Source organism: Elephas maximus, chromosome 4 (genome assembly GCF_024166365.1).
Source record: "Elephas maximus indicus isolate mEleMax1 chromosome 4, mEleMax1 primary haplotype, whole genome shotgun sequence".
Classification (NCBI taxonomy): Eukaryota; Metazoa; Chordata; class Mammalia; order Proboscidea; family Elephantidae; genus Elephas; species Elephas maximus.
Window position 1 is genome coordinate 103,429,531 of NC_064822.1, and position 13,868 is coordinate 103,443,398.

Below are 13,868 nucleotides of genomic sequence, written 5' to 3' on the forward strand. Positions count from 1 at the left end.
AAAGGCTAAATTGTGTATATTATTTTTTAAAATCCTAAATACTTCCAGTCATGTGGGGATTACATTTTCTATATTTCCAGCCACAGTAACCATATGGATTTCCTGGCTTCATCCTGAGAATATCACATCATTGGCAGAAAATGCTAGAAAAGCAGGGAATCAGACAATGAAATGCCGACAGAGAATCCACATCACCCATTATAATCTCAGAGGGGCAGCAAAAAGAAAGACACCTCCCTTCAACTCATCTCCAAACAGAAACTCACTTAGTACCTATTAGAATTTTCTTAAACTGTGGCAAAACATCTTCCCTTAGAAATAAAGGCCAAAGAGCGAAAATCTTACAAAGGACATTTTCACAAAGGATGAATCTTGAAATTGTCCCCTCTAAGTGGACAGACTTCCTCACAGGTGGAGGTGCATTGTGTTAGAGTTATTTGAGGGGATCACAGAAATAACCTCCTTTAATAAAATAATCTTTTTTTTTTTTTTTTTAGCCTGGTGCTGCAATTTCACTATTCTGTCTTGCTTCATTTATTCAGATAATGGGATCACATTTACGATGGACTCAGCTCTGAGAAATCTACCGATGTTAAGTTGTCAGTTATAGCCACATTTAAATGGGATCAACTGATTGGGTCTTCTCTAAGGAAGAGCTGCCTGAGAAGAGCTGTTTTTAGAATGAGACATAAAAAAGTACCTAACACTGTGACTGGTCCAAAGGAGTTGCTCAAAAAGTGTTATATAGAAATATGAATGGATAAATGAATGAATGAATAAATGAGACACAGAAGGTGAATATTCTAGGGCTTTACTTTTACTACTCACAGACCACAGATCTACTTAGGGACCAGTTAGAGATTCTGCACGTCTTGGACTTGTATGAAACCAGATGCAGGAAGGGCGCTGGAGAAAATACCACCAGTGGGAGAGGTTTGCTCCACGTGTTTTTAACTTCCATATACCTCAGAGTTTGAGACCTCATATGTTTGGAGTGCTGGGAGAGGGTTATTTTTGAGTCACAAAGAGCCCCAAATCTGTCACTGATGTTCTCATCTCCTCCCACTGTTCACATAGCTCTCAGGTATCAGCTTCGCTAGACTTCCAGACTTCTGGGATAATGTGGGCTTTTAGCACCAGAAACAAAGGGATATAGCCGGATATAAGAAAGAGATCTTGTTTCAATTGCCCTGAATGTAAAATGGAAGCTAAGAACAGCTACCTTGTAAGGTTGTGAGAACTTTAGTAATTAAGTATAGTGCCCAAGACAATTTGAGGTGCTAAAGAACCATCCGATTTCTCTTTTCTTCACTCCCAATCCAAGTGTTTAGTTTTCCCAAAAGGAAAAAAAGAGGTGACTCTGAGGAGCAGACCAAAACATCTTAGGTAAGAGAAATGAAAACCAGGTTATAGAGAAAAGGTGGGCACTATGTCTTATGTCTAGCCCAGGGGAGCAAAGATAAGATGAGAGGACTGATAGGGAAAGGAAGTGCTTGATGCGAGAAGGAGGGGAAGAGGTGGAAACTGAGGAGGAAAAGGTCCTATACAGGGAACTCGGCAGCAGAAAAAACTATCAAAGCACAGAACGAAAACATTACCATGTTTCTGCCTTTTCCTGGTGCAGAATGCATCTGGTCTTCTGACGTAGTGGCTGTGCTTCTGAGCTCAGGAGAAATTCACAAAACAGAAAAAGTTCCAAAATTGTTCAATTATGTGAAAGAACATTGCCTTTTCTATTTAAGACCCTTTTAAAAATTTGCATAAAGAAAAATATGCAAGCTCAGCCCTCAAAAGTCCCCACAAACAGACTTCAGAAAGATTTTCTGAACTTTGACAGCATTTTTGCTCTTATTCCTAATGACACCATTAAAAGACAAAGGAAAGGTAAACTAGAAAACTTCAAATTCTAAAGGAGTAATATAGCAGTTATTTCATATTATCCCTAACATAATTACACGATCATATCTTTACAAATCTCCCTCTGTTACTGTAGTGCCAGCAATATAATAATATATCCCTAACAGCAGTGGGTTTGGTTTTTGGTTTTTAACAATATAATAATATAGTCCTAACAAAGAGGCTCAGGCCTAGACTTAAAGAAGGGCCTCTGGGTTGAGATGGCCAATGGGATGGCAAGGTACCACCTGAAAGCCCAGGGTGCAGTTGGGCTCATTCTAATTCTTGGAAGGCTCAGCCTGAAGCAAACTTTGGACTCATTAGCTAAAAATGTTGTTGGATGAGTCCTCTGGGATTTTCCATTAAAGCTAAGTGACTCATACTTTACCTATTAGTAAACTACCCTTTCTGAATACCTATGAGATGAATTTAAAAACATAACTAGGCTGGGCAGTGAAATAATCAAATGAGCAAAAATTAAGTATACAAGTTTTTAAAAAGGTATTTCACCACACAAGTAGTGTATGAAAATGGTGAAACACATAAGCAGTATGAAGATATAAAATAAAAATTCCCAGCCATATTCCTACACACTCAAAATCACATTGTAGAGGCAACTGCTCCTATAATTTGGGTGTCACCTCCTATAATTTGTCCTGTCATGGCATACATATTACTCTGCAACTTGTTTTTGAAACATAGTAAATTTTGGAGATTACCCTATATTTTTAAATAAAAATCTAACTCATTTTTTAAAAGTCTAGATAGTAGGTATTTTGAACAGATGTACTTTAATGCATTAAGTCAGTGCTCTACTAATGGATATTCAGGTTCATTCTGTTTTCATTTTTATATCTTAAAGAGTACTACAATGACAATTGCTGATGACAGATAGATCCTGGCTGAAAGCAGAGAATACCAGAAGGATATTTACCTGTGTTTTGTCGACTATGCTAAGGCATTCGGCTGTGTGGATCACAACAAATTGTGGATAACATTGCTAAGAATGGGAATTCCACAACACTTAATTGTGCTCATGAGGAACCTGTTCATAGATCAAGAGGCAGTTGTTCAGACAGAACCAGGGGATACTGTGTGGTTTAAAGTTGGGAAAGGTGTGCTTCAGGGTTGTATTCTTTTACCATACCTATTCAATCTGTATGCCAAGCAAATAATCCAAGAAGCTGGACTATATGTAGAAGAACGGGGCATCAGGATTAGAGGTAGACTCATTAACAACCTGTGTTATGGAGGTGGCACAACCTTGCTTGCTGAAAGTGGACTTGCAGCACTTACTGATGAAGATCAAAGACAACAGCCTTCAGTATGGATTTCGCCTCGACACAAAGAAAACAAAAATCCTCACAACTGGACCAATAAACACCATAATGACAAACGAAGAAAAGATTGAAATTGTTGAGGACTTCATTTTACTTTAAGGGCTAAGGTGTGCCTGACTCAAGCCATAGTATTTTCAATTGCATCATATGCATATTGACGCTAGACAACGAATAAGGAATACTGAAGAAGAATTGATGCCTTTGAATTATGGTGTTGGGGAAGAATATTACATATACCATGGACTGCCAGATACAGACGAGTTTGTCATGGAACAAGTACAGTCAGAATGCTCCTTAGAAGCAAGGATAGTGAGACTCCATGTCACTTTACTTTGGACATGTTATTATGAGGGACTAGTCCCTGGAGAAGAACATAATGCTTGATAAAGTAGAGGCTCAGTGAAAAAGAGGAAGACCCTCAACTAAATAGACTGACACAGTGGCTGAAACAATGGACTCAAACATAGCAATGATTGTGAGGAGGGCACAGGATCAGGCAGTGTTTCCTTCTGTTATGCATGAGATCACTATTAGTTGGAAATGACTCATTGGGACCTAAAACAACAACGATGGTAATTAATGGACCAACTCTTTGGGCACATTTGCACAAATATTTTTTGTTTAACTTGATTTCTTTGAAGTGTTAAATTTTTAAAACATGCCTTCTAATTTCCAAGTATATGCTTTTTCCTAATTTATTGGAATTATATTATGGTAATACAATGTAGAGTGTATAGCATCTGTTCTTTGATATTTGTTAAGATCTATTTTATGACCAAGTAATAACTGGTAAGTTATCCTAAATGTGTGCCTGAGAAGAGTGTGGATTTTTAAAGTGTTGGATGCAGGATATTTATGTCCTTAGAGCAAATGTTAATACTTTTTGCCTGCTTATGTTTATCAAAGTCAGGAAAGGTATGCTTCAGGGTTGTATTGTTTCACCATACCTATTCAACCTGTATGCTGAGCAAATAATCTGAGAAGCTGGACTTTATGAAGAAGAACAGGGCATCAGGATTGGAGGAAGACTCATTAACAACCTGGGTTATGGAGATGGCACAATCTTGCTTGCTGAAAGTGAAGAGGCCTTGAAGCACTTACTAATGAAGATCAAAGACCACAGCCTTCAGTATGGATTGCACCCCACATAAAGAAAACAAAAATCCTCACAATTGGACCAATGAGCAACATCATGATAAACGGAGAAAAGATTGAAGTTGTCAAGGATTTCATTTTACTTGGATCCACAATCAACAGCCATGGAAGCAGCATCAAGAAATCAAATCACGCATCGCATTGGGCAAATCTGCCGCAAAGGACCTCTTTAAGGTGTTGAAAAGCAAAGATGTCACCCTGAAGACTAAGGTGTGCCTGACCCATGCCATGGTATTTTCAGTCGCATCATATGCATGTGGCAGCTGGACAATGAATAAAGAAGGCCGAAGAAGAATTGACGCCTTTGAATTGTGTTGGTGAAGAATATTGAATATACCATGGACTGCCAAAAGAACAAACAAATCTGTCTGGGAAGAAGTACAAACAGAATGTTCCTTAGAAGCGAAGATGGCAAGACTGTGTCTAACATGCTTTGGAGATGTTGTCAGGAGGGATCAGTCCCTGGAGAAAGACATAATGCTTGGTAGAGTACAGGGTCAGCAGAAAAAAGGGAGACCCTCAACGAGGTGAATTGACACAGTGGCTTCAACAATGAGCTCAAGCACAACAATTGTAGGGATGGCGCAGGACCAGACAGTGTTTCGTTCTGTTGTGCATAGGGTCGTTATGAATCGGAACCAATTCGACGGCACCTAACTGCAAAAACATGTTCATCATTCACTGAAACAAGTGTATTAAATTTTACTAATATTATGACATGAGGAGGGCTTGCTAATTTCTTTCTACTATGTTGTTGTTGTTAGGTGCTATCGAGTCAGTTCTAACTCATAGTGACCTATGTACAACAGAACAAAACATTGCCCGGCCCTGTGCCATCCTCACATTTTTGCTATGTTTGAGTCCACTGTTGCAGCCACTGTGTCAATCCATCTAGTTGAGGATCTTCCTCTTTTTTGGTTCTCTACTTTATCGAGCATGATGTCTGCCTCCAGGGACTGGTCCCTCCTCATAACATGTCCAAAGTATATAAAATGAAGTCTCACCATCCTCTCTTCTAAGGAACATTCAGGGTATACATCCAAGACAGATTTGTTGGTTCTTCTGACAGGTCATGGTATATTCAATACTCCTTGCCAACATCATAATTTTTTTTTCTTCTTTAAATAATTTTTATTGTGCTTTAAGTGAAAATTTACAAATCAAGTCAGTCTCTCACATATAAACTTATATACACCTTACTACATACTCCCATTTACTCTCCTCCTAATGAGTCAGCCCACTCTCTCCTTCCAGTCTCTCCTTTCGTGAGAGTTTTGCCAGTTTCTAACCCTCTCTACCCTCCAATCTCCCCTCCAGACAGGAGATGCCAACACAGTCTCAAGTGTCTACCTGATACAAGTAACTCACTCCTCATCAGCATCTCTCTCCAACCCACTGTCCAGTCCATTCCATGTCTGATGAGTTGTCTTCTAGAATGGTTCCTATCCTGGGCCAACAGAAGGTTTGGGGACCATGACCTCTGGGATTCTTCTAGTCTCAGTCAGACCATTAAGTCTAGTCTTTTTATGAGAATTTGGGGTCTGCATCCCACTGTTCTCCTGATCCCTCAGGGGTTCTCTGTTGTGCTCCCTGTCAGGGCAGTCATCGGTTGTGGCCGGGCACCATCTAGTTCTTCTGGTCTCAGGATGGTGTAAGTCTCTAGTTCATGTGGCCCTTTCTGTCTCTTGGGCTCATAATTATTTTGTGACCTCAGTGTTCTTCATTCTCCTTTGATCCAGGTGGGTTGAGACAAATTGATGCATCTTAGATGGCCGCTTGTTAGCATTTAAGACCCCAGACGCTGCAGTTCAAAGTGGGATGCAGAATGTTTTCTTAATAGAATTATTTTGCCAATTGACTTAGAAGTCCCCTTAAGCCATAGTCCCCAAACCCCCGCCCTTGCTCCGCTGACCGTCGAAGCATTCAGTTTATCCCGGAAACTTCTTTGCTTTTGGTTCACTCCAGTTGAGCTGACCTTCCCTGTATTGAGTATTGTCCTTCCCTTCACCTAAAGTAGTTCTTATCCACTACTTAATCAGTAAATAACCCTCTCCCACCCTCCCTCCCCCCTCTCATAACCACAAAAGAATGTGTTCTTCTCAGTTTAGACTATTTCTCAAGATCTTATAATAGTGGTGTTGTACAATATTTGTCCTTTGCATCTGACTAATTTCACTCAGCATAATGCCTTCCAGGTTCCTCCATGTTATGAAATTGTTTCACAGATTCCTCACTGTTCTTTATCGATGTGTAGTATTCCATTGCCAACACCATAATTTATAGGCATCAATTCTTCTTTGGTCTTCCTTACTCATTGTCCAGCTTTTGTATGTATATGAGGAAACTGAAAATAACATGCATTGGGTCAGGCACACCTTAGTCCTCAAAGTGACATCTTTGCTTTTTAACATTTTAAAGAGATCTTTTGCAGTAGCTTTGCCCAATCCAATATGTGATTTGATTTCTTGACTATTACTCCCACGGATGTTGTTTGTGGATTCAAATAAAATGGAATCCTTGAAACTTCAATCTTTTCTTCGTTTATCATGATGCTGCTTATTGGCCCAGTTGTGATGAATTTTGTTTTCATTATGTTGAGGTATAATCCACACTGAAGGCTACAGTTTTTGATCTTCATCAGTAATTGCTTCAAGTGCTCTTCACTTTCAGCAAGCAAGGTTGTGTCACTTGCATATCTCAGGTTCTTAGTGAGTCTTCCTCCAATCCTGCCTGAAGCCATGTTCTTCTTCATATAGCCCAACTTCTCAGGTTATTTGGTCAGTGTACAGATTGAATAAATATGGTGAAAGGATACAATCCTAATGCACATCTTTTCTGACTTTAAACTACGCAGTATTCCCTTGTTCTGTTCGAATGACTGCCTCGTCTATGTACAGATTCTGCACGAGCACAATTAAGCGTTCTGGAATCCCCATTCCTCACAATGTTATCCATAATTTGCTATGATCCACACACTCAAATGCCTTTGCATAGTCAATAAAACACAGGCAAACATCTTTCTGGTATTCTCTGCTTTCAGCCAAGGTCCATCTGATATCAGCAATGATGCCCTCATTCCACATCCTCTTCTGAACGTGGCTTGAATTTCTGGCAATTCCCTGTCTATGTACTGCTGCAACCATTTTTCAATTATCTTTTGCAGAATTTTACTTGCATGTGATATTAATGATATTGTTTGATAATTTCTCCATTATGTTGGATTACTTTTCTTTGGAATGATCACATATATGGATCTCTTCCAGTCAGTTGGCCAGGTAGCTGTCTTCCAAATTACTTGGCATGGAGGAGCAAGTGCTTCCAGAGTTGCACCCCTTTCTTGAAACATCTCAATTATTATTCCATCAATTCCTGGAGCCCTGTTTTTTGCCAATGCCTTCAATACAGCTTGGACCTTTTCCTTCAGTACCATTGGTTCTTGATCCTATGCTACCTCCTGAAATGTTTAACATCGACTATTTTTGGTATAGTGACTCTGTGTATTCCTTCTATCCTCTTTTCATGTCTTCTGCATCGTTCAATATTTAGCCCATAGAATCTTTCAATATTGCAACTTGAGGCCTGAATTTTTTGTTCATTTTTTTTCAGCTTGAGAAATGCTGCGCATGTTCTTCCCTTTTGGTTTTCTAACTCCAGGTCTTTGCGTATTTCATTATAATACTTTGTCTTCTCAAGCCGCACTTTGAAATCTGTTCGGCTCTTTTACTTTATCATTTCTTCCTTTGGCTTTCGCTACTCTATGTTTAAGAGTTTCTTATTCATCCAGCACTGCTATACCAGAAATACCACAAGTGGATGGCTTTAACAAAGGGGAGTTTATTTCCTCACAGTAAAGTAGGCTAAAAGTCCAAATTCAGGGTATCGGCTCCAGGGGATGGCTTTTTCTCCCTGTCAGCCTTCTCAACAAGTCAGCCTTTTCATCAATTTTCCCCCCAACTAGGAGTTTCTCCATGCAGGGACCCTGAGTCCAAAGGACTTGCTCTGCTCCTGGCACTGCTTTCTTGGTTGTATGATGTCTTCCTGTCTTTCTGCTCACTTCTCTCTTTTATATCTCAAAAGATATTGCCTTAAAACACAATCCAATCTAGATTGAGTCCTGGCTCTCTAACACCACTGCTGCCCATTCCCCCTCATTAATATCATAGAGGCAGGATTTATAACATATGGGAAAAAGTGATAGAAAATCACACCATACCGGGAATCATGGCCCAGCCAAACTGATACACACATTTTGGGGGGGGGGGGACATAATTCAATACATGGCAAAGTCAAGATTCAGTGTGTCTTTTGACATCCATTTTATTCATTTCTTTCTTTTCTGCCCCTTTAATGAACTTTTGCTTTCTTCAAATATGATGTTCTTGATGTCATCCCACAACTTGTCTGGTCTTCGGTCATTAGTGCTCAATTCATCAAATCTATTCTTGAGGTGGTCTCCAAATTCAGGTGAGATATACTCAAGATTGTACTTTGGCTCTAATGGCCTTGTTTTAGTTTTCTTCAGCTTCAGCTTCAACTTGGATATGAACAATTGATGTTCTGTTCCACAGTCGGCTCCTGGCCTTGTTCTCACTGATGATATTGAGCTTCTCTATCATCTCTTTCCACAGATGTAGTCCATTTGATTCCTGCATGTTCATTCCATCAGGCTAGATCTTGAAATATTCTTTTTGACCAATGCCATTCCTCTTTAATTCATCATTCCCAGTATAGTGTGCAATGTGATTGTGGGCTTGAAAATGGGCAACACCAGTCCATTTCAGCCCACTAATGCCTAGGATATCTATCTTTAAGCTTTCTCTTTCATTTTTGATGACTTCCAATTTCCCTGGAGTTATACTTTGTACATTCCATGTTCTGATTACTCATGGATATTTACAGCTGTTTCTTCTCATTTTAACTTGTGCCAAACCAGCAAATGAAAGTCCTGAAAGCTTGATTCCACCCACATTATTAAGGTCAACTCTACTTTGAGGAGGCAACTCTTCCCCAGTCATACTTTTGAGTGCCTTTCAACCTGAGGGGCTCATCTAGTACTATATCAGACAGTGTTCTGCTTTTAGCCATGAGGTTTTCACTGGCCAATTTTTTCAGAAGTAGATTGCCAGGTCTTTCTTCCCAGTCTGTCTTAGTCTGGAAGCTCTGCTGAAACCTGTCCACCATGTTCTGTCTTTCTCAAGAAAATTCTCACTTTCTTCTGCCAGGGAACTAAAGGCATCAGCAACCCTGTATCACTTTAATGCAATTTTAGGGGCTAAGAAAATAAAGGTAGGCATTAGTTCATGCAAAGGCTGACTTACTTCTAATTCACCTTTATTTCTAGGATGTTGCCCTTGTGCTAGTGGAAACACTGAATTGACACCCAGATAGATATTAAAACAAAAATTTCATTGAAGGAATAATTTCATTCTGCAGGAGAACATATGGCATTCAAACTGGTCCTAAGGCATGTTCTACTTTGCAGGCAGAACAAGACTGAAAACCAAACCTGTTGCCTTTGAGTAGATTCTGACTCACAGCAACCCTGTAGGGCAGAGTAGAACTGTCCTCATAGGGTTTCTGGGGAGCAACTTGTGGATTTGAACTGCCAACCTTTTGGTTAGCAGCCATAGCTCTTAACCACTGTACCATCAGGGCTCCAAAGGCAGAACAATGAAGTATTTAACAGGCAGGGTAAACAAATGCAAATGAGTTCACCTCAGAGCAGTTTCAAGGGAAGGAAGGAAAATTTGCAAAGATGATTAAACTACAAATTTTCTTAACATCAATTTCTAGTCTAACACAAATCTCTCATTCTTGATACAATTTGACTAAGGCAATATTTCTAAAATGAAATGTATAAATGTTCTTGATGTTTAGTGACATTTAGCTGGCTGAGTCAAGTTAATTGGAGTCCTGGAAAAGAGTGAAGATTAAATCAGCTCTAAAACTAAAGTCTTTTGAAATGAAAACATTGCTTATTCAGTTAAGCAGGAGCGAGATAGAGCCCAGGCATCTGCTAGGAAATTCCATGAAAGTGGTTGGGATAGTAAACCTATTTACATAAGTGAAAGCCCAAACTTCTGCCCTCTTTATGTTACTGATAGTCAGGACTTTTACAGCTGTGATCTGTCTACTTACTTTAATAAAGTTAGTTTCCACCTAGTTACCAATTTACAAAGACCTGGCAGGTTGCAGTGGAAAAATCCCTAAGAGTGAAAATTAATTTGGATATCAGAATGGGCATAGGCTTATTATATGCCTATCATGACTATAAAGCTATTTGTAGGTTCTAACTTCATTTAACATTTCAGTAAGTCACATTCTCTAGGGCCAGCTGTGTAAACATTCTCAACAGGCACTGGGCTTTTGTTTTTCAAGCAGTAAAATCTTGACAAAAGGCCAAATGTTTTCTTTAGAAAAGTAGAAATGAGCTTCTCAGTTTAATTCAAAATGAAGTTTTAAATATAGATCCGAAGCCACCTAATTCAGATATGCCAGCACCTCAGATTCTAAAATTTCATACACGCCCTTTAAAGTTCCAACCCATCCCCTTTGTAAAACCTGGACTCCATTTTTTCCCACTAACTTTAGGACACTGTCACAATAACTTTTTAGATTCTCAACCTCTCAATCACCTACCTTTTCAAGATGCCTCTAGGGGAAAAAAGACCCCAAATGCTAAGCTTACTACTCTAGGTTTACTTCTTTGCGATGATGGCGCCATAATTGTTCACCGTTTTTTTTTTTTTGTTAGCTTTCAAGTATCTTCAGAGTAGATCTTAAAAACATTTTGTTCACTTTTTTTTTTTTTAAATGAGTATTTGTCATAATTAACAGGTCAGTAATCACCAGGAGTAGAAGTCCTTAGGGATTTTATTTCACCCCATATCTATTTATAATTCTTTGATTGGCCGATTTATTTATTTTATAATGGTCATTTTGTTTGTTTAGTCATTATTTGATTTACTTTGCTTTTCTGCCTTATTTTTAGAATCTTATTTTTTTATCATTTGCTTTTGCTCCCTCCTTTTAAAAGGAATTAATATTCTTATTACATATTTCTACCAAAGAAAGACATGAAAGGAGTTTGAATTTTTTAGTTTATTTTTCTCCTAGATTGTTTTTTTCTGTCATACATTGCATTCAGGTAAGTTGTATTTGGATGAAAATAAGAGGAAACCTAAATAGCCATAACCTGATCCATAATAATGCTTATTTTCTATTTGATAAGAAGTCTGGAGAATTGTGTCATTCTGGTTTGGTTCTGCATTTTCATGATGAGTCAAGAATTTGGTTTCAATGTAACTGTATTTTTTTCCCCTTGTCCTCATATTCACATTATGGCTCCTGAAGTTCATAGCACCACATTCTCATGCAATCATGTCCAAATCAGGGAGGGATGGCAAAGATTACTCTACTAAAGGGCTCACTTTAGACTTGCTGGCCATAACATGACCATCCCTAACTGCAAGGAAGATTGGGAAAATGAATATCTAGCAAAAGGGAGTGAAATTCTATGAATTGTTTAGACAACCATGATTCATTGTGTGGTGCTGAGCATTTAAATAAAATTAGAACTGTTAGTAAGTAAAAAGAGAAAATGACAATAAAATAGGCAAGCAATGATACCCACTCATATGGTATGTTTCTTTCCTTCCTAATTTTTGTTTATTGTTGTAAATATAAATATATATTTATATATATATAAATCAGCATTTTCCAATTCATTTTTCAGGTGTACAGTTTAGTGATATCAATTACATGAATCATATTGTGCAACCATCACTTATAATCACTGCCAAATTTCCCATCACCACAAACAAACACTCACTGATTCCTAAGCAATGGCTTCTCATTCCCCGTTCCTTTTACCCCTGGTACCTGCGAATAAACTTTGATCTCTATACATTTGCCTATTCTTGTTATTTCATATAAGTGAGATCACACAATATTTGTCCTTTCATGATTGACTTATTTCACTGAACATAAGGTTCTTGGGGTTTACCCATGTTGTAGCACGGGCCAGGCTTTATTTCTGTTTATGACTGCGTAGTATTCCATTGTATGTATGTATTGCATTTTGATTATTCATTTATCTCCAATTTTGAATGTCTTTGATATAACATGTCTGAATTCTCATTGATACCACTAGCCAAAAAGGAATAACACACTTGGCATTCCTCATGCTGAAAAAACTGAAGAAAAAATTCAAGCCTCGAATTGCAATACTGAAGGATTCTACAGGGAAAATATTAAATAACACAGGAAGTATAAAAAAAAGATGGAAACAATATACAGAGGCACTGTACCGAAAAGAACTGGTCAATGTTCAACAATATCAGAAGGTAGTATATTATTAAGAACCAATGGTACTGAAGGAAGAAGTACAAGTTGCACTGAAGGCATTGGTGAAAAGGCTCCAGGGATGGACAGAGTATCAACTGAGATGTTTCAACAAATGGAAGCAGTGCTGTAGGTGCTCACTTGTCTATGCCAAGAAATTTTGAAGACAACTACGTGGCCAACCAACTGGGATAGATCCATATTTGTACCCATTCCAAAGAAAGAATATACAACAGAATGCAGAAATTATTAAACAATATCATTAATATCACATACTAGTAAAATTTTGCTGAGGATCATTCAAAAGTGATTGTAACAGTACATCAACAGGACACTGCCAGAAACTCAAGCCAGATTCAGATGAGGATGTGGAACGAGGGATATCACTGGCGATGTCAGATGAATCTTAGCTGAAAGCAGAGAATACTAGAAATATATTCAGAGTTTTATTGACTATGCAAAGGCATTCAGCTGTGTGGATCATAACAACTTATGGATAACATCCTGAAGGATGGGAAATCCAGAACACTTAATTGTGCTCATGAGGAACCTGTACATAGATCAAGAAGCAGTCGTTTGAACAGAACAAAGGGATACTGCATAGTTTAAAGTCAAAAAAGGTGTGCATCAGAGTTGTATTCTTTCACCATACTTATTCAATCCCTATGCTGAGCAAATAATCTGAGAAGCTGGGCTATGTGAAGAAGAACATGGCTCCAGGATTGGAGGAAGACTCATTAACGACATGAGATATGCAGATGACACAACCTTGCTTCTGAAAGAGAAGAGGACTTGAAGCACTTACTGATGAAGATCAAAGATCACAGCCTTCAGTATGGATTACATCCCTACATAATGAAAAAAAAAAAATCCTCACAACTGGACCAATAAGGAACATCATAATAAACAGCGAAAAATATTGAAGTTGTAAAGGATTTCGTATTACTTGGATTCACAATCAATGGCTATGGAAGCAGCAGTCAAGAAGTCAAAAAATGCATTGCATTGGACAAATCTGCTGCAAAAGACCTCTTTAAAGTTTTGAAAAGCAAAGATGTCACCTTGAAGACTAAGGTGCTCCTGACCCAAGTCATGGTGTTTTTCAAGTCATGGTGTTTTTAATTGCCTCATATG